General features: G+C 38.8%; 1 pseudogene; it reads right to left on the bottom strand.

Moving 5' to 3' along the window:
- The window catches only part of Vmn2r116l-ps33 (vomeronasal 2, receptor 116 like, pseudogene 33), a 101,986-nt pseudogene that overhangs the window by 16,882 nt on the left and 62,690 nt on the right, over positions 1 to 22,414 (bottom strand).

Below are 22,414 nucleotides of genomic sequence, written 5' to 3'. Positions count from 1 at the left end.
ATCCTGGTGTAACTCTAATCAAACATGTGAAAGATCTATATGACAAGAATTTCAAGTCCCTGTAAAATGAAATTGAAGATGATATCAGGAGATGGGAAGATCTCCCATGCACATAAATTGGCAGGATTAACAGTGAAAATGGCCATCTTACTAAAAGCAACCTACAGATTTAATGCAATTCCCATCAAAATTCCAACACATTTTAAATAGACCTTGAAAAAGCAATTCTCAACTTCAGGATATCAAAAACAATCTTGAACAGTGAATAACTTTCTGGAGAAATCACTATCACAGACCTTGAACTCTACTACAGAGCAATAGTAATAAAACTGAATGGTATCATTACAGAAACAGGCAGGGTGATCAATGGAACTGATTAAAGTTTCTGAAATAAACTCACACACCTAAGATCACTTAAGTTTTGACAAAGAACCCAAAACATATAAATAAAAAAAGAAAACATCTTCAACAAAGGGTTCTAGTCTAGATATCTGCATATGTAGAGAAATGCAAATAGAACCATAATTATTACCTCGCACAACATTCAAGTCCAAACGGATCAAGAACCTTAACATAAGCCTGGATACACTAAATCTCATAGAAGAGTTAACTTGAGCTCATTGGTATAGGAGACAATTTCCTGAAGAGAATATAAATGGCTCACACTATAAGGTCAACAATGAATAAATGGAACCTCATGAAACTGAAAAGCTTCTTTAAGGCAAAGGACACTACCAATAAATCAAATTGGCAGTGTACAAATTGGGAAATATCTTCACCAACCATACATCTGACAAAGGACTAATAACCAAAATATACAATGAACTTAAGAGCCTAGACTCCAACAAACCAAATAGCTGAATTATAAAATGTAGTACAAAACTAAACGGAGGATTTCAACGGAGGAATTTTTAATGGCCAAGAAACACTTAAAAATGTTCACCATCCTTAGTTGTGTGAATCAAGACAACTCTGAGATTCCACCTTACAGCAATCAGAAGGGCTAAGATCAAAAGTTCATACAACAGCACATTGTGGTGAGGGTGTGGAGAAAGGGGGAACACTCCTCCATTGTTGGTGGTATTATAAACTTGTACAGACATTCTGGAAATCAATCTTGTGGTTTCTTTGAAAATTGGAAATAGTTCTACCTGAAGACCCAACTATACTGCTCCTGGACATATACTCAAAAACTGCTACACTATACTACAAGGATATGTGCTCTACTATGTTCATAGAAGACTTCTTCATAATAGCTAGAAATTGAAAACAATGAGAACATCCCTCAACCTAAGAGTGGATAAAGAAAATATGGTTCATTTACACAATTAAATATTATACAGCTATTTAGAATAAGGATGTGAATTTTGTAGGTCAATGAATGGAACTAGAAAATATCCTCGTGAGTGAGGTAACCCAGACCCAAAGACATGCAGTGTATGAATTCACTGCTAAGTAGATATTAGCTAAAATGTACATAATGCCCATGATATACCCCACAAACCCAAAGAAGTTAAATAAGGGAGAATGCTTTAATCACTTAAAAGGGGAACAAAATATTCATAAGAGGCAGAGTGAGTGAGAGTGAATGGGGAGGAGAATGGGGGTAGAATTACGTGTGGGGAGACACAGGAGAGAGGTCTAGAGGATCATAGATGTTGGGGGGTGTAAGAATGGTGGGAATCTGTAGGAATTTCCAGAGATTTGGGATGGGGAGCCTCCAAGGAGTAAATATGGGTGACTTCAGCTGAGATGGGGACATGGAACCGTAAGAGGCCACCTTCTGTTACAAGGCAGGATCTAGAATAGAGACAAACCCACCCACAAAACTTTCTACCCAAATTTGTCCTATCTAAAAGAAATGCAGAGACAAAAACAGCAGAGGCTGAATAAGCAGAGACAGAGTGGAGAGCCTTGTCTAGTCCCTGATTTTAATGGGATTGCTTCAAATTTCTTGTCATTTAATTTGATGCCGGCGACTGATTTGCTGTATATTGCTTTTACTATGTTTAGTTATGAGTCTTGAATCCCTGATCTTTTCAAGAATTTTAAAATGAAGGGGTGTTGAATTTTGTGAAAGACTTTCTCAGGATCTAATGAGATGTTCATGTGTTTTTTTTTTCTTAGAGGTTTTTTACAAAGTGGATTACGTTGATGGATTTCCATATATTGAACCATCCCTTCATCCCTGGGATGAAACCTACTTGATCATGACAGATGATCATTTTTGATGTGTTCTTGGATGCAGTTTGCGAGAATCTTATTGAGTACTTTTGTATTGATATTCATAAGGGAAATTGTCTGAAGTTCTCTCTCTTTGTTCGGTCATTGTGTGGTTTAGGTATAAATGTAATTGTGGCTTCATAAAAGAAATTGGTTAGTGCTCCTTCTCACTCTCTCTCTACTTATTCAATATACTACTCAAAGACCTAGCCAGAGCACTCAGACAACAAAAAGAAGTCAAAAGGATACAAATGTGAAAGGAAAGTCAAATTTACACTATGTGCAGATGAAATGATATTATACTTAAGTGACCACAAAATTTCCACCAGAGAAACACTAAGCCTGATAACCAACTTTAGCAAAGTGGCTGGGTATGAAATTAACTCGAACGAATTGGAAGCCTTCCTCTACTCAACGATAAACAGGCTAAGAAAAAATTAGGGAAAGACACACTTCATGATAGTCACAAATATTATAAAATACCTCATTGTGACTCTAATCAAGTGGGTAAATGATCTGTAGTTCAAGAAATTTAAGTATCTGAAGAAAGAAATTAAAGATCTCAGAAGATGGAAAGATCTCCCATGCTCATAGATTGGCAGGATGTATATAGTAAATATGCCATTTTGCCAAAGGCAATCTACAGACTCAATGCATTCCCCATCAAAATTCCAACTCAGTTCTTCTATATATATATATCTCCACCAAAACTAGACAATAGCGATGAAGCCATGAAATACATGCTGACAGGAATCTGATATACTCATATCCTGAGAGGCTCAGTCAGAGTGTGACAAATACAGATTTGAATGCTAGCAGCAAACCATTGAATTGAGAATGGGGTCCCTGTTGGAAGAATTAAAAAAGGAGTGAAGGAGCCGAAGGGGCTTGCAACCCCATAAGAACAGTGATACCAACCAATCAGAGCTCCCAGGGACTAAACCACTACCCAAAGACTAAACATGGGCAAACCCATGGCTCCAACTGCATATGTAGAAGGGTATGGCCTTGTTGGGCACCAATGGGAGAAGTCCTTGATCCTGTCAAAGCTGGACCCCCAGTGTGGGGGAATGTCATGGTGAGTAGGTGGCAAGGGGAAGGGGTTTGGAGTGGGCAAACACCCTCATAGAAGGAGGGGAGTGGAATGAGAAAGGGGGCTTATGGCCGGGAAACCAGGAAAGGGAATAACATTTGAAATATAAATAAAGAAATATCTGAGAAAAAGACAGCAGAGCCTGAAGGAATAGCCAACCAGTAACTGGCCCTACTTGAGACCCATCCCATGTTCAAGCACCAATCCCTGACACTATTAATGATACTTTGTTATGCTTGCAGACAGGACCCTATCATAGTTGTCCTCTGAGCAACTGTATGCAGTAGGTGGCTGAAACTATTGTAGACACCGACTGCCAAATATTGGATGTATTTCAAGAAGACTTCTGAAAGGTTTAGGGGAATGATTGAAGTCCCTGAAGGAGATAGAAACTCCATAGGGAACCCAACAGAGTCAACAAACATGGACACCATGGGGCTCTTAGAGGCTGAGCCACTGATTATGCACCATATACAGACTGGACATTGGCTTTCAGCACATATGAAGCAGTGTCCATGTGGGCCCTCCACAACTGGATCAGAGTCTCTACTTAAAGCTGTAGCCTGACTGTAGTGTCAGTTCTCAAACAGGACTATCTTGTATGGCTTCAGTGAGAAAAAAATGTACCTAATCATGTAGAGATTTGATAGACCAGGATGTGGGGATACTGAGGGTGGTCCACATCCTCTCAGGTTATAAGAGGAAGAGAAATGGAGGGAGGGACTCTGTCAAAATTAAACAAAAATTATAGAAAACTGAGGAACTGTAGGAGCAGGGAGTGGGGTTATCTTCTCCAGGGAAGAGCAGACCAATTGACTGTCCAGTCTCAAGTGGTGAACTTGAAAAAGAATACTTAAAAGTAGCATTACCTGGACTGAGAAGGTAATAGGTAGGAAAAATATACGTATGTATGTATATACATACATTCATACAGTATTTATTAATGAAATAAGAGACCATGAATTTGAAGGAGAGAAGGAAATGTATATGGGAACAATGGAGATAGAAGTGGAAGAGAGGAATATAATTATATTATTATGTCTAATGTAATAAAAAGAGTAGTGGAGAACATATCTACGTGAACACAGTCACCAGGAAGACTTATATAAAATAAAACATACACAGACACACACACACACACACACACACACACACACACACACAGACACACACACACACACAAACACAAATAAGAATTGAATGGGGGAAGTACAAAATTAAAACTTGAAGAATATATCAATCAGAGCAGATGTGCAGCTTGCTGTGGTGGCACACATCCTTTACCCATGAACTTGCAAAGCAGAGTCAAGTGGATCTCTGAATTTGAGGCCAGCCTGGTCTCTACAGTGACCAACCAATAAACAAAACAATTGCACAATGCTCAGCAAAGAAGCACAGAAAAGAGTAAGACAATTAATGATTGTGACACCTCTGCAATCTCAGAACTTTTCAATACTATACACCAAAAATAGTAAAAAAGATTAAATGTCAGAAAATATTTCAGAGCCCTACATTTAAAAGACTAAATGGAACATCAATGGATTCAATTCCCCAATAAAAAGACAGAGACTAAGAGGCTGGATATGTAAACAGGACTCAAAATTTTATTGCATATAGGAAATATACCTCAGTGACAAAAACAGACACTATTGCTAGAAAATATTTTCCAAGCAAACAGACCCAAGAAACAAGCCACTCTAATATCGAATAAAATCAACTTTCAACCAAAAGCTATCAAAAAAGATAAAGAAGGACACTTCATATTAATCAAAGGAAAAATCTACCATGGTGAACTCTCAATTCTGAACATCTATGGTCCAAATGCAGGGGCACCCACACTGATAAAAATCTTTATTAAAGTTCAAAGAACACATTGCCCCTCACACAATCAGTAATGGATAGAAAAGGGAAACAGAAACTCAATAGAGACATAGTAAAACAAGCAGAAGTTATGAACCAAATGAATTTAACAGATATCAATAGAACATTTCTTTCTAAAACAAAAGAATATACCTTCTTCTCAGCACCTCATAGTACCTTCTCCGAAATAGACCATATACTTGGTCACAAAACAAGCCTCAACAGATACATGAAGACTGAAATAATCACATGCATCCTATCAGATCACCAGGAACTAAGGCTGGTCTTCAGTAACAACAAAACAACACAAAGCCCACATATACATGAAAGCGGAACAATGCTCTATGCAATCATAACTTGGTCAAGAAAGAAATCAAAGACATTGAAGAATTTAAAGAAAATGAAGGCACATTATAGCAAAATGTATGGGACACAATGAAAGCAGTGCTAAGAGGAAAATCATAGCTCTGAGTGCTTCCAAAAAGAATCTGGAGAGAGCATACACTAGCAGCTTGACAGCACACCTGAAAGCTCTATAAATAAAAGGAAGCAAATACACTCAAGAAGAGTAAACATTAGGAAATAATCAAGCTCACAGCTGAAGTCAACCAAGTTGAAACAGAAAGAACTATACAAAGAATCAACAAAATCAGGAACTGGTTCTTTGAGAAAATCAGTAAGATAGAGAAACCCTTAGCCAGAGTAACCAGAAGGCACAGAGAGAGTATCCAAATTAACAAAATCAGAAATGAAAAGGGAGAGATAACAGCAGAAATGGAGGAAATTTTTAAAATCACCACATCCTAGTACAAAAGCCTATACTCAACAAAACTAGAAAATCTGAATGAAATTAATATTTTCTAGGCAGATACCAGGTACCAAAGTTAAATTAAGATCAGATAAACCATCCAAACTGTCCCATAATTCCTAAAGAGAGAAAATGTCATTAAATCTTGTGAAAATGATGGAATCCTTTAAAGAAGAAATTAATGGATTCCTTAAAGAAATAAGGAGAACACAATCAAACAGGTGAAGAAAATAAATAAAAATTTTCAAACATGAAAATGGAAATAGAAGCAATAAAGAAAACACAAACTTAGTGAATCCTAGAGATGGAAAACTAAGGTAAAAGAATAGGAGATATTCTGTAGATAGGAGCTACAGAAACAGGCATTATCAACAGAATGAATATAAGAGATGAAAGAAGAGAATCTCAGGCTTAGAAAATACAACAGAAGAAACCCATATGTGGGGTAAAAATTAAACCTAAAATGGAAATACCCCAGATGCCCTTCAACAGAAGAATGGTTACAGAAAATGTGGTACATCTATACAAGGAAATATTACTCAGCTATCAATTCAATGACTTTATGACATTCATAGGCACATGGATGGAACTGGAAAATATCATCCTGAGTGAAGTAAACCAACCACAGAAAAACACAAATGGTATGCACTCACTGATAAGTGGATATTAGCCCAAATGCTCGAATTACCCTAGATGGACATAACACATGAAAATCAAGAAGGGTGACCAAAACGCAAATGCTTCACTACTTCTTTAAGAGGGGAAAAAGAATACCCTTGCGAGGGAATAGGGAGGCAAAGTTTAGAACAGATGCTGAAGGAACACCCATTCCGAGCCTGCCCCCCGTGTGGCCCATACATATACAGTCACCAAACTAGATAAGATGGATGAAGCAAAGTAGTGCAGACCGACAGGAACTGGATGTAGATCTCTTCTGAGAGACACAGCCAGAATACAGCAAATCCATAGGCAAATGCCAGCAGCAAACCACTGAATTGAGAACAGGACCTCCTTTGAAGGAATCAGAGAAAGAACTGGAAGAGTAGAAGGAGCTCGAGACCCCATATGAACAACAATGCCAAGCAACCAGAGCTTCCAGGGACTAAGCCACTACCCGAAGACTATGCATGGACTGACCCTGGGCTCTGACCTCGTAGGTAGCAATGAATAGCCTAGTAAGAGCACCGGTGGAAGGGGAAGCTCTTGGTCCTGCCAAGACTGAACCCCCAGTGAACATGATTGGTTGGGGGAGGGTGGTAATGGGGGAAGGATGGGGAGGTGAACACCCGTGGAGAAGGGGAGGGGGAGAGGCTAGGGGGATGTTGGCCTGGAAACTGCGAAAGGGAATAACAATCGAAACATAAATAAGAAATATCCAAGTTAATAAAGATGAAAAAAAATTAAACCTAGAATGATCCTGATATAAAAGCTCCAGAAAATCTGAGAAACTATGAAAATACCAAATCTAAGAATGATAAGGATAGAAAGAGAATATTCCTAGCTCCAAGTCCCAGAATCTTTTCAACAAAATTGTAGAATGAAATTCCCCCAACCTAAAGAAAGAAATGTTATAAACACACAAGATCCTTACAGAAAATCAATTAGATTGGACCAAAACAGTTTCTTCACACCATATAATAATCAAAATATTAAATCTGTACTACTAAATCAAGGATGTCATAATTTGCAGACAAATGGGTGAAACTAGAAAAGATCATTCTTACTGAGGCATTCCAGATGTGGAAAGGCACCCATGGTATGAACTCACTTATAAGCCAACAAATATAAAATAGCCATGCTAGAATCCATAGACACAAAAAAGCAAAGCAACAAGGAAACCTAAGGGGAAGGGTGTGCTTGAATCTCACTGAGAACAGGAAATACCACAGAGATATATGGATTGAGGGAACTTGGTAGGAGACAGGGAGGAGAGGGTAAAAGGAGGTGTCAACTATAGGGAGAAGAGAGGTAGAGAAGGTAGTGAGGAGAGAGAGCTGGTATTTGTAGTGAGGTGTAAGGGCATCTCTGGAAGGAGCACATACATAGGAGAAAGGGAACTCAAGCAGTCTATGAGCATGAGCCTAGCCAAGGCTTTGAACAGTAGTGGATATGGAACATGAAATAGCTACTCCCTGTAACCAGCAAAGACTTCCAATGGAGGGATGGCGGCACCAACCCAGCCACAAAACCTCCCACCCACAACTTCTCCTGCCTACATGATGTGCAGAGATAAACTTGGAGCAAAATATGAGGGAATGGCAAACCAATGATTGTTACAACTTGGGTCCCATGTCCTGAGAGCGAGCCCACCCATAACAATTATTAAGGATATGCTGGTATATTTATGGACAGGAGCCTAACATATCTGTCATCTCAGAGGATTCACCCAGCAGCTGATTGATAGAAACAGAAGCAGAGACCCTTAGTCTAGCATTAGCTAGAGCTCAGGGGATCTTGTGGAAAAGAGCAAGAAAGGATTGAAGGAGCCAGAGAGGTCAAGGGCACCAGCAACTAAAAAACATAAATGGAACAGACCTAGGAGTCCTACACATATGTAACAGATGTGCAGCTTTTTCTTCATGTGGGTCTCCTACAACTGCTTCGCGGTCTGTCTCTGACACTCTTGCCTGCTTTTGAATTCCTTTCTTCTAACTCGGCTGTCTTGTCTAGACTTAAGAATAAAAGATGTGCTTAGTACTACTACAACTTGATAGGCTCAGGCAGATTGATATGTGTGGGAGTTTTCTCCTTCTCTCAGGAGAAAGGAAGAGGGAGATAGGAAGAGGCAGGCATTGGGAGGAGACTAGGGAGAGAAGTTTGGTCAGGATGCAATGTAAATTAATTTCTGAAAAAAGTTACAGAAAGAAAATGACATGAGTTTGAAACCCCTATACTGTATATGCTAGAGACTTAGGGAAGACCGAGTATTATTATCCTTCTAACGGAACATACAAATAAAATGACTCCTAATAACACTGTACCATAAAAGAGGTCAGTGCCTCACATAATCATCATCAGAGAAACTTCTTCCAGTGGATTGGACCACAGAGACCTATGATTGGACTATGTTCAAGGGTGACTGAATTTGGAACACACAGTTCTAAATAGCATATCTTCATCTAATCCCTTCCATCAGGGTTTGGGATCTTTGTACAAGAGGAGGTAGAGTATTATCTCCAGACAAATTAGAACTGATGAACATAAGATATCCCAGAGTCTTTGTCAGCATGTCCAGGGATTGAATAGGTTCAAACCAAGCAGAATTTCAGTGCTGAGAGGGAAACCTGGCCAAGATGCTATCTCCAACTGATATCTGTAACTTAGTTTCACATAATGGAGTCTCATTGTATATATTAAACAGAATTAATGATAGCCCCAATGTCAAGCTGTAGATGGACAATAGTATTGTTGTACATCTTTGTCTTCTATTGCTTTGTTTGAGCATTCATTTTGTCTCATTAGTCTTTGTTTATGTATTATGGTTTCTGATTTTGATTTCATTTCTGTGTGCTTTGTTTGCCTGTGGGAGTTACTTGTAATTTTTCTTTTTAAAAAAATCTGTTTTATCCCATTTGTTTGGTCTTCTAATGGAAATTTTTACTTTCAGTGTGTTTTGATTATGGCTTCCCCTTGTCCAGCTCTCACTAATTCCTGTCCATTTCTTCTCCCATCTGAATATTACCTTTCTGTCTTCATTAGTAAACAAAATGTGTCTAAGGAATAATAATAATGATGAATAATGATACAAACTTAAATAAAAGGAAATAAAAATTTAAAATAACACAAACTGAAAAAAAAGCCAAATATAAAGCACATGAAACGACCCCCCTCCACACAGACACACACACTGACACTCATACATATATGATGACAGACAGGAGTCTCATAAAAACACAAAAAAACCCAAATAGTAGCATGAAAAAAATGTTCTGTCACAACATTAAGAGACAATGAACTTTCAAAGATGCCACTGAGTAATTTTTGTTGACTTTCTACTGCTGGGCATGCACAGACATTCCTTTTCACCTGATGGGTGTCTAGCAAGGTGAGATGGGGTGTCTGATGCATTGGCATGACTTTTGTAGCAGTAGGCTGCAAGAGCCAAGAGGGACAGAGTCAAAGCAGGCATGAGGTGACAGTTGCCAGAGTAAATGTGCCAAGAAGACATATGGTGGATCAGATGGAAGAGAATCAACTGCAGAGGTGATTTCTTTCTTTCATGTTAGGATACCAGCAGCCCAGTCCAATAATAAACAACAAACATGAATCAGTAACAGTAGCTCACTCCAGCAGAAACTGCAAGGCTCCACCAAATCAGCAGTTAAGGGAAAATCAAATACCATGTGAAATTCTTTGTTGCATTCCTCTCTATGAAATGAAGATCAGTGAAGACCAGCAAAGACCATCAAAGATCATTGAAGACCACTGAAGACCAGCAAAGATCACTAAAGATCGGTGAAGACCGGTGAAGACCAGCAAAGACCAGTGAAGACAAGTCATGTACTGACTCAGATATACTACTTTGTACCTTGGAGTACAGATAAACTCCAAAGAGTTAAACATGAAAGGTGATCCAAATTCCTTCTTGCATGCATGCTAAAGAATTGAAATGGGAAACACAGTGGATTGTAAGCTAGAGAACACAAGAGTGTAAACTGTACAATCAAAGATGACATGTTCATTGGTGAAAGTGAGGCATTGAATCCTCCCACTTTACATATGTTGGTTCCCTTGTGTTTGAAACATAGATGTTAAGAATTGACATATCATTTTTGTGGATTTTTTTTCCTTTGATAACTGTCCCCTTCTCTTTCGGTTAATTTTGGTTTGAAGTCTCTTTTTATTGTTACATTCCCTTCATAATAAAGTTACAGATTTACATTTAATAAAGGAAGCCTGATTATTCACAGGCTAGCATATTCAAGGTTACACAAATCACAACAATGTTTTTTTTCCTTCTGAAAACATTTGATGTTTGGGAACATCATTAAACCTAACTATTTTCCAGAGATTTGTGAAGGCTGAAGGCATTTCTGGGTTTCTTTTCACATTTGTTGGCATTCCACAAGTCCTTCTTGAGAAATATTAGCATTAGCTGTTCCCATGCCTGTGCCCACAAATTCATTATGTCTTGCCATGAGCTTAATTTAAACTCCAGCATTCTAAGTTTGGGTATGTTGTGTATTCATTTTCATTACAATCTAGAAACTCCTTAATTTCTTTCTTTTTGACTCATTGCTTCATTCAGTGGAGAGTTTTCAGTTTCTGTGAGTTTGGAAGTTCTCTGTTTTTTTTCCTGTTATTGTTGATATTTAGGTAGATAGGATGTAGGATATAAGAGTTTATTTCCATTTATTGAAATAAATGTTTTTTTTAACCATTTATTGAGACTTGCTATAAGACTGAGAATGTCTTTTTGGAGAAAGTGTCATGAGGTCTTGAAAAGAAAATATATTCTTTTCTGTTTGGGTGGAATGCTCTAGAGATATCTATTAGGTTCCCTTGGTTCATAACATACTTTAGCTTTAGTATTTCTATGTTTAGTTTTTGCCTAGATGACCAGTTTATTGGTGAAAATGAGACGTTGAATTCTCCCACTTTACAACTGTTACTGCCATTGTGTTTGAAACATAGATGTTAAGAATTGACACACCATTTTTGTGGATATTTTTCCTTTGATAACTATCCCATGCTCTTTTGGTTATTATTGGCTTGAAGTCCCTTTTTTTAAGATATCAAAATTGCCACACCACTTTGATTGTCAGGTTCATTTACTCTAAATATTTTTTCAACCCTTTACCCTCAGGTAATGTCTATCCTTGATGCTAAACTTTGTGTCCTGTATGCAGCAGAAGGACAAATCTTGTTCTTGAATACATTCTCTATTTTTTTTAATTTCTATTAATATTGAGAGACCTCAATGACCAATGATTGTTAATTATTGTTATTTGTTGTTGTTGTTAGTGGTGGTGGTGGTGGTGGTGGTGGTGTGTGTGTGTGTGTGTGTGTGTGTGTGTGTGTGAGTTTGTGTGTGTGTGTGCATGAGCATGTGCACATGAGTGATGTGTGCTCTTCCATACTCTTGGTTTTGTTGGTGCAAAATCATTTACTTTCTGTGTTTTCTTGTATGTAGTTACCCTCTTTGGTTTGTATTTTTTTTCTTTTAGCAGCTTTTAATTGGCTGGGCTTTTAGATGTAGATAGTTTAAGTTTGACTTTATCAGGGAATGTCTTATTTTCTCCATTTATGCTGATTGAAAGTTTAGTGGGTATTGTAGTCTGAGCTGTGATCTCTTAGAGTCTGCAACACATCTTTCTGTGACGTTTAGGTATTTAGAATCTCCTCTGAGAAGTCAGTGAAATTCCAATACTTGGGCCTTTTATGTTACTAAATCTTTTTTCTCTCTAGGTTCCAATATTATTTCTTTTTTCTGTATGCTTAGAGTTTTGATTTTTATGTGGTAAATTCTTTTGGATTTCTGCATAAGAATATAGTGTATACGGTACATCTTGTAGTTTTATAGACATCTCTTTCTTTAGGCTAGGAAATTTTTCTTTTATGTTTTTTGGGCTTCGATTCTTTCCCTTCCTCTACTCTTATTACTTGTATGTTTGGTCTCTTCATATTGTTCCAGGTTTCCTGGCTTTCAATATACATGCCACCCTGTATATAGCCACAGAAACTAAGTAAATGGAAAGTGACTAGGAGGGAGATGAAGACATTATCCTGCGCATTTAGATCAGTAGTATACCCTGCACTTATGAGCAAAGTTTCTTCTTGCAGCATATGGGAACAGAGACATACAATTGGACAATCTGCAGAGAGTAAGATAGCTTAGGGTACTCAATCCTAGATGGGATTTCTCCATTGAACTACTATACCATCTCTGGTGAAGGGAAGGCAGATTCTAAGATCTGAAGAGAACAGATGACTTGGAGGATACAGTGTCTTCCAGAGACACCATAATGATACACATATGAATTCACAGAGTCTGTGGCAGCATGCACAGGATCAGATTAGGTTCAAGCCAGTCAGTGTCCCAGCACTGAGAAGGAGAAGCAGATACAGTATCCACCCCTAACCAAGAAGCTATCTGTAATTGATACCTGCTTGCAAAGGGAAAAGTAGTTTTCATTGATAGAGTCTCATTAGATATATTAGTCACAGTTCAGGCAAGGCTGAGCATTACATGTCCAGCAGGAAAGGAACTCAATGGTGGATAGTTTTGTGGGTTTTTCTCACATATTGCTTTTCTTGTGTATTTTTTAACTTATTTTTCTTTTGCCTAAACATTTTGGTATCTGTTTTTGTGGGTTTCTTTTTATTTTTTTTTCATGTATATTTCCTATCTTCTTTTTTTGGAAGAGAGATGGAAAGTAAAGTTATGTACTTGGGTGAGCAGTATATTGGATAGGATCCTCAAGAATTCACTGCAGGGGAAAAGCATGATCAGAATATAATGTATGGAAAACATTTTCTGAATAAATAAAAAAAACACGAATAACTTGAAATATGCATTTTTCTATGTGAGTAGTACGTAGTTAGGAAGCAAAAATCCAGTATAAATTTTTCTGCTTCAAAGGTAAGTTTATCTTTAATTTTTGTGAAATTTTATAGCTTAAATTATATAAAACACATCATTTTATATTATATAAATAATATATTTATATATATTGCTATATAATATATATAAATAATATAATAAATAATATAATATTATATATATTTAGCATCTCATTACTATTTAAAAATTATAGACAAAACTGAAAATGTCAGTATATAAAACTGCAAAAACTGACATGCAAAAGAAAACATCAAGAAAAATGGGTAATACAAAAAAGTATGGTAAATCTTTTCCTGCAAACTGTTTTGATCATGAATCTTTCATTTTCTAAAATCACTCAGATCTCCACACACACACACACACACACACACACACACACACATACAAGCAAAAGACCAATATGACAATAAGGGCACAAACAATGAAATATATATAAAAATTAATTTTTAAAAAACCTATTTAAGTAGCACTTAGTTTCCTGGGTTTAGGGCCTGCCCTAAAGTGAGCCTTCACTGGAAGAAAGTATTTTTTTTCTTTATGAGAGTGTGTCTACTGCAGATAGCTTCTTGGGTTAGGGGTGGTGCAAGCAAGATGAGTCTTATTACATGTAGTTCAAAGTGTCACCATTATACCCAACTCACCTCTGTAATTTCGGTTGGCCATTCTATTATGTCCTCAGATAAAGATAATTGTTGACCTACTGGACCATAAGGGTAAAATTGTCCAACTTCACCTTAAGATGAAGACCTTCTGGAAAGTTCCAGTAGTTGTGAATATCATACTCTGCATTCAATTTCATTTTCTCATCCAAACTAACTTGTTCTCCAGCGGGATTAATAAACTGCATATTCTTCAGAAAAGGGTGCAGCTAAAAAGGATAGATTATGCATTACCTTATGATTAAGCTAGTACCAGAGTGAAGACAAATAACCCAAGAGTTAGTGAAAGTCTCTTATTATGTATATCTTTGAAGCATAAGGCAAATTTAAAACAGGTATAAAAAACATAGGACAAATGGCAGCATATATATTACTAATTGTGTAATATTTCTGAAAATGCCAGTCCAACAGACAGTTTTGAATCATCCACAAAATACTTAGTAAATGAATGAAAGTCAGGTAATTGTCAGTTTGTCTAAGAAAAGTTAGCCCAACCATTTATTGTCAGAATCAACCAGTCTTGGTTTCCTTTCTGTTGCTTTGATTAAAAGCTAACAGGTTACAGTCTTGAAAACTGTGGAATGTCAAAACAAGAAATCAAGGCAGGAGCTTGGAGGTAGGAAGTAAAGCAGAGTCTGTGGTGGAATGTGCTTCTTGAATTCCTTCCATGGCTTACTCAGCTTTCATTCTTATGAAACTCAGGACAACTTGACTAGGGATGGCACTGTCCACAGTGGGCTGGCCTCTTCAACATATCATCAATTGTTAATCAAGAAAATGACCCACAGACTTGCCCACACGCCAATCTGATATATACAATTATTCAGTTGTGTTTACCCCTTCCCAGGTAACTCGCATTTGTGTCAAATAAAAAACTGGCCAATCCACTGCTCACAGTAAAAAGAGGCCTCAAATACCTAAAATAGTGATAGATGAAATTCTTTAAGTGTCATGAGTAGGCTTAACATCACTTAGACACATCAGTAAGTTTTCTTACAGGGATATAGTTCACTTGGTAGAGTCACCTAGCATTAGTGAAATCCTAGGATTGTTCTTCCCTATGCAAAGACTGGGCATAGTTGTATGTGTCTCCTATCTCAGCACTCAGAATGTAGAGGGAGGAAGATCAGAAGTTTGTTGTTGATCTTGGCTGCATAGTAAATTTGAAACCAGGAAATCTAAGCATATTACATTCTTCAGAAACATCAATAATTGTAGAGAGCGGCGCGGCAAAACAAAGATGGCGCCGACATCCAGCCTTGTCTGGATATAAACGACTTACTGCGCATGTGCAGGCTTGTCCCCTTGCTAGGGCTCCCTCTAGTGGTGAACAGCGGTACTGCACATGTGCGGTTTATGCACCAGGTGTTAGTTGACCGTTAATATGCTAATGAGGTGATTCATTCTCCGCCAATCCCTGGAGGACAAGTAGTGGGGTGATCCAAGCCCCACCAATCCCTGAGAGATAATTAGCATACTGTTGTCTATATAAGCCGAGCGATTTTGCTGCTCGGAGTCCCTGTTCAAGAGAGCTGTAACACTGAGAAGAGCTGTAACACTAAGAAGAGCTGTAACACAGTAAAGGCTTACTCGCAGAAGAATCCTGTTGCCACGCGTCGTTCTTGCTGGCGGGACATTGGGCGCGTGACAAGTGGTGCCGAGACCCGGGAACCAACATCGCTGGTGCCAGGGGACCCTTCAGTGTGCTGAAGAGGATTCAGAACTGCGAGAAGGTAAATTAAAAGGTAAGCTTTGAGAGGCATGCCCCTTTTTGGAAGAGAGCATGTCAGAAACGGAGCAGAGTGAGAAATTAGGCTTCGAGAGGCATGCCCCTTTTTGGATTTAAGAGAGCATGTCAGAAACGGAGCAGAGGCAGAAATGGAGCAGAGTGAGAAATTAGGAGCTCAAATTAGGAGCTCGCAAAAAGAAAAAGGTTACTAAAACAAAAGTGAAAGAGATACAAAAGGCAGAAGAAATGCCGCTGGAGGAAAAAATAAGAGTGCCCCGGAGGACGAAGTACAAGTCATCCGGAGAGGATACTTTGTATCCATTAAAAGAATTAGAAGCCTTAGAACTGGCTGGCAGTGACTCTGAGCAAGAGTTGTCAGAGTCCGAGGAGGAGGAATTAGAGGAAGAGGCAGCCATATATGAGGAAGAAAGATATGGGCCTAGGTGGAGAGCCACTGTGAAGAAACCTAAAGTTATGGATCCTTTGTGGGCAAGGCTGGTAATTTTGTTTCTTTTTTTCTTTGTGTGGGATAGAGAAGCCACAGACGGCAAGCTTTAGCCCGGACCAAAACCTCTTTGGCAAATGGTCCCTGCCTGCTTAGAGGATAAACAATGTGAGGAAGCCGTTAGAGCCGTTAGGACAGGTCAGAGGGTCCTTGCAGAGCAACAAAGTATGTCAGAGGGAGAAAAGGTCTCCAAAGAAAAAAAGAAAAGAAAAGGAGATAAAAGGAACAGAGAGAAGGCAGAGATAAAAAAAGAGGATAATCAGGACCAGGAAACAAATAAGATATATTCTTTAAAAGCCTTGACCTTAGAAATGTCAGACAATCTAGAAAGCATCACCGACAGCTTAGAGAAAGTGAAACTAAAGGTAGAACCTTCGGGTCCCGGGCCTCCCGCAGAGCAACAAAAGGAAGCGCAGGACTCGACCTCAGTTCGACCACCAGACTCGTATTGACCCCTCGAATGGGAACTCAGGTGGTGGATACAGATTTTAAAGGCCCCAGTAAGCAGAATTCAGAAGGATCACAGAAACTGAAAGCATGTGCAAAGATAAAGATTTGGGGTAGTGGTAGTGGACAAGGTAATAATGGTAAAATGTTTTTGTGTATGTGTTCTTTTAGAGTTATGTTAAAATCTAGAGAAGCAAAGTCGATTCTCATAGATGCTTCTAGTCTTTGGACCCTGACTAGAGACAGTTTACACCCTGGACAAGAGAGAGAATGGGGTTGAGAAAAACATTCCTCCCGAACTCTCCACAGATGCTTTGGCAAAAGAAGGAAATGAGCTTAAACTTTTTGGAGCTCTCCTGGGAACAGAAGGAGGTGGGAGACGTCTTGCCTCCTTGCTGGCTCCTATTGGAGAAGTGCTTATTTCTGGTTCTGGGTTCTTTAGGTAGGATATTTGGGTCCTTTTGGTGGAACACCATCTAGTTCTTTTCCTCTGTGTCTATTGTCTGTCCTTGGTGCACCAAGCTGTCCATGTATGTCAATTTATGTCTGGGTTTTGCTTCTCCTGGCTTGAATGTTTTGTGTTTCATGTTTAAAAGAAAAGGTTAAAATTTTAAATGCTGGTTGATTCACCCATTGATGTAGCTTTAACTCCTTTCAAGAAAGGAACAAATAAATAAAAAGTTTCAATTGGCTTTTGGAGCCTGCATCTGTAGCTAGAAGCCTAAGTCGGCTGGGCAAGCTCCCCAGGGGGCTGGCTAAATGTTTACACTAGCCGATCCTAAAGACACAAGGAGCTTCACAGCTTCTAAGGTAACGGAACTGATCGCTGTCTCTCTTAGAAAAATCTTTGACTGTGATTATTGGACTCAACAGGTGACAAGGTGTTTCTCTTAAAACTACAGCTAGAAAAAGTAAAAATGGTGATTGATTTAAATATTAAAGGTATGTGTAGCCACTTCATTTTTGTTTTCTGATTGGTTTTAAATGAATGAATATTCTCTACATGCCTTGGTTATGGACTATTGGTTATGGACTATATAGACTATATGGACTAAAGTTTTAAGTTATTGGATATGGTTTAAAAAAATGTAACATTGGAGGAAAGTAGAAGATTAGAAAAGGCAATGCTAAGAAGGTACAAGGAAAAGGAAGATCTGCTTTTGTGTATACTAAGAACCTTTTGTCAGCCTACAGGAGTGCTATGGCAACAAGGTCCACTTCTTTGGATTTATCCCCATACTTCTCCAAATAAGACCCTTGAATATTACACTTCTGCTGTTGCACAGCTTGCTGTGTTAGGCGTTAAATCTTGTATTCAGCATTTTGGTATTTTACCCAAGAAAATTATTATACCATATACAACATCTCAAATAGAAACATTGTGTGCCTTGATAGATGATTGGGCCATATTACGCTGTAGTTTTAATGGAGAGTTTGACAATCATTATCCTAAGGATCCTTTGCTACAATTTTTTTTACTGAACATCCAGTGATCTTTCCTAAGATCACTGCCTCAGAGCCTTTGCCAGAGCCTTTGTTAGATATTTATACAGATGGCTCCAAAACAGGTGTAGGTGCCTATATGGTTGATTCTCAAGAACCAGTATTAATTCAATACAGTCCAGGTACCCCCTAAATTACAGAATATAAAATTGTATTGAAAGTTTTCAAAAGATTTCATGATTATTTTAATTTAATTTCTGATTCTCCTTATGTAGTTAATGCTGTGCACTCACTTGAAATTGCAGGGCCAATTTGGTCGAGTAGTACCGTATGTCAAATTCTTTTAGAATTACAAAATTTGATTTGGGCCAGAAAAAATAAAATTTTTATACAACATATTCGAGCCCATACTAATTTGCCTGGTCCCATGACCAGTAATAACACCCTGGTGGATGCTAGTACTCGTAGAGAGTTTATTTTTCATGCCACTCCGGTTGATCTCGCTAGAGGATTTCATCAAAAGTTTCATGTACCTGCTTTTACTCTTCAACAAAAATTTAAAAATCTCTAGAGCTGCAGCTTGTGATGTGGTGTTACGTTGCCAAAATTGTGCTCAATTTCACCACCCTCCTCATGTGGTATTAACCCTCGTGGTCTGATCCAGCTAAAACTTTGGCAGATGGATGTCACACACATATCTCAATTTGGAAATTTAAAATATGCTCATGTTTCTGTTGATACCTATTCCGATATTATACATGCTACTCTGATGACTGGTGAAAAGGCTCGTAATGCCATTAGCCACTGCTAAAACTTTGGCAGATGGATGTCACACACATATCTCAATTTGGAAATTTAAAATATGCTCATGTTTCTGTTGATACCTATTCCGGTATTATACATGCTACTCTGATGACTGGTGAAAAGGCTCGTAATGCCATTAGCCATTGCTTAGAGGCATGGGCAGCCTGGGGAAAGCCTGATAGTCTCAAGACAGACAACAGGCCTGCCTACACTGCAAAGTCCTTTCAGGCATTTTGCCAGACAATGCAGGTCAAACATACTACAAGATTGCCATACAATCCCCAAGGTCAAGGAATTGTGGAAAGAGTACATCGTACCTTAAAAGAGCTTATACAAAAACAAAAAGGGGGAATTGCCAGCAGCTGAACACCAAAAGAACAACTTTCTTTAGCTCTTTTTACTCTAAATTTCTTAATTCTGGATGCGCATGGCCGTTCTGCCACGGATCGCCATGCTGCTAGTACACCTATAACTAATGTAGAAGTAAAGTGGAAGGATGTCTTAACTGATGAATGGCGTGGCCCAGATCCCATGATTTCGAGATCTAGGGGAGCGATTTGTGTTTTTCCGCAGAATCAAGAAAATCCAATTTGGGTACCTGAGCGTTTGACTCGAAAATTGCCTTCTGCTCTTCCTGAAGATGAGACTACGAACCCTACTATTACTACTGGGAATGGTAATACAGGTTAATTCTCTCACCCTGTGGGCTATTGCCAGATCCTGGCCAGTACCCATGCCAGTTCATAGCAATTCTACTGTTTTGAGAATAAGACTGACAAGCATAATCTCTGGTCTTGGTTTCAATGGGTGCTGACCAATGAGCAAGGGGCATATACATCCCTGACCCCCTTTGCTAGGTTGATGGGAGAGAACTTCGTGCTGTATAATGTTTCAGCTACCAGAAAAAGGTGATACCAGGTTGATCAATATTCAATATAGTAACCTCTTGGTAAATAATATTGCCACTAGTACTTCAGTATGTGCTAGATCACCTTTTTTCTGATAAGCACTAATGTAAGCAGTGGTGCTTTAAATTGTAATAGCTCTGATGTAGTCTGCTATTTAGCTAAATGCTGGGATGGCACTAATGACACCGCAGTGATGGTTAAGATTCCCTCCTTTGTGCCAATCCCAGTGGAGGCAAACCCAGATAGCTTTCCTATTCTTAATTTGCTGAGAGCCAAAAGAGATTTTGGAATTACGGCAGCCATAATTTCAGCCATTGTGCTGTCTGCTGCCGCAGCTACCACAGCTGAAATCGCTATGACCAATCAAATACAGACGGCTGAGACTGTCAATCAGATTGTAGAAAGAACTGCAGTGGTGCTAGAGATACAAGAAGAATTTAATACCCATTTGGCATCTGGCCTTCTATTAGCCAATCAAAGGATAGATTTAGTTCAAGAACAAATTGAAGCACTGTATCATATGACACAGCTGTCTTGTGTTTCCTCCCTTAGAGGTTTATGCATTATTCCTTTGTGAGCTAACTTTTCTCAGAATTTTCAACAGAGCAAAGAAATCTCGAATTATCTGAAAGGAAACTGGTCCATGAAAGCAGAGTAACTATCAAGACAATTGCTGATGCAGATTGCTGTCCTCAACAGCACTAGGCTGGACCCCATCACAGTTGAAGACTTTACCTCATGGATTACCAATGCTTTCTCCCTTTTCAAGGAGTGGGCGGGCATGTTTGTCCCGGGGAGCTATTGTCCTCCTGGGATGCGGAGTAGGTCTCTGGCTTATTGGCTGTTTAAAAAGAGAACATGCCAGACACAAAATGGTTGTTTACCAGGCTATGACCACCATTAAAAAGGGTGCTTCTCCCAACATATGGCTGGCCTCTTTGAAAGATCAAGAGTTCGCCCTAGATCCTTTTTGTCACAGTCATGTGGAGTCATTGTATCCAGGGACGGGCAACTTTCCTCGAACTCGGACCAACCTAAGACACGGGGCCCGGTGGCGATAGGGTAACTCTATGACGGGTAAGGCCGAGTTTGGATGAGAACGACCTAAGACAGGAGCAATGACAAGATTGACGTGACACCCAGATCTAGACCAGTCATTTTATTAAACAAAAAAGGGGGAGATGTAGAGAGCAGCGTGGCAAAACAAAGATGGCGCCAACATCCAGCCTTGTCTGGATATAAACGACTTACTGCGCATGTGCAGGCTTGTCCCCTTGCTAGGGCTCCCTCTAGTGGTGAACAGCGGTACTGCACATGTGCGGTTTATGCACCAGGTGTTAGTTGACCGTTAATATGCTAATGAGGTGATTCATTCTCCGCCAATCCCTGGAGGACAAGTAGTGGGGTGATCCAAGCCCCACCAATCCCTGAGAGATAATTAGCATACTGTTGTCTATATAAGCCGAGCGATTTTGCTGCTTGGAGTCCCTGTTCAAGAGAGCTGTAACACTGAGAAGAGCTGTAACACTAAGAAGAGCTGTAACACAGTAAAGGCTTGCTCGCAGAAGAATCCTGTTGCCACGCGTCGTTCTTGCTGGCGGGACATTGGGCGCGCGACAAATAATGACAACAACAAAGAAATAGTTTTCCTTTCCTTTTTATTTAAGTAAATAAAAAGCATATGCTGAAAGGACCTTAAATCTTACTGCAAAGGCACTTATTCTATTTCAAAACATTTACAAAATGAAATCAGCATAGATGCCCATAAACTGATAAATAGATAATTACAATGTGGTACATTTACATAATGGACTCATTCATCTGTAAAGAAATTGGAATTCTGGTAATTTTAGGAAAATTGATATAACTGGAAAACAGCATACTGAATGAAGCAATGCAGGACCAGGAAGACCAAGGTAATGTGTTCCTTGTCATTTGTAGATGATAACTTTGAATCATTAGATTTGTAAACTTATTGGGATGTTTATAGGGACCCGGGAGTTAGAATGGGCTTATGAGAGAGGGAAGGAGAAGAGGCAATAGGTGCTGAGGAGGACATATTAGAACACTTAAGGAATGGAAGAGCATTGTAAGTAGAAAAGTTTAACCCAGAATAGGAGTGGAGAACAGGGAAGAGGATGGGGTGAAAATTTGACTAACGAAGTATGAAAAAGGCATATGGAAATCTTTTGGTTTTTTGTCTAGTAAAATTATAATTAAAAACTCATTTGGAATTGATGCATCTTGCATTATTGGATATTTTTTCTCAGAGAAGCAAAGATTATGAAGCAAACAACAATGGCTTATGCTCTAAGATCAAGAATTGACAAATGGGATCTTATAAAACTGCAAAGCTTCTGTAAGGCAAAGG

Source organism: Rattus norvegicus, chromosome 12, assembly GCF_021556685.1.
Source record: "Rattus norvegicus strain SHRSP/BbbUtx chromosome 12, alternate assembly SHRSP_T2T, whole genome shotgun sequence".
In the NCBI taxonomy this organism is placed as follows: Eukaryota; Metazoa; Chordata; class Mammalia; order Rodentia; family Muridae; genus Rattus; species Rattus norvegicus.
This window is presented reverse-complemented; position numbering and strand designations above follow the sequence as displayed.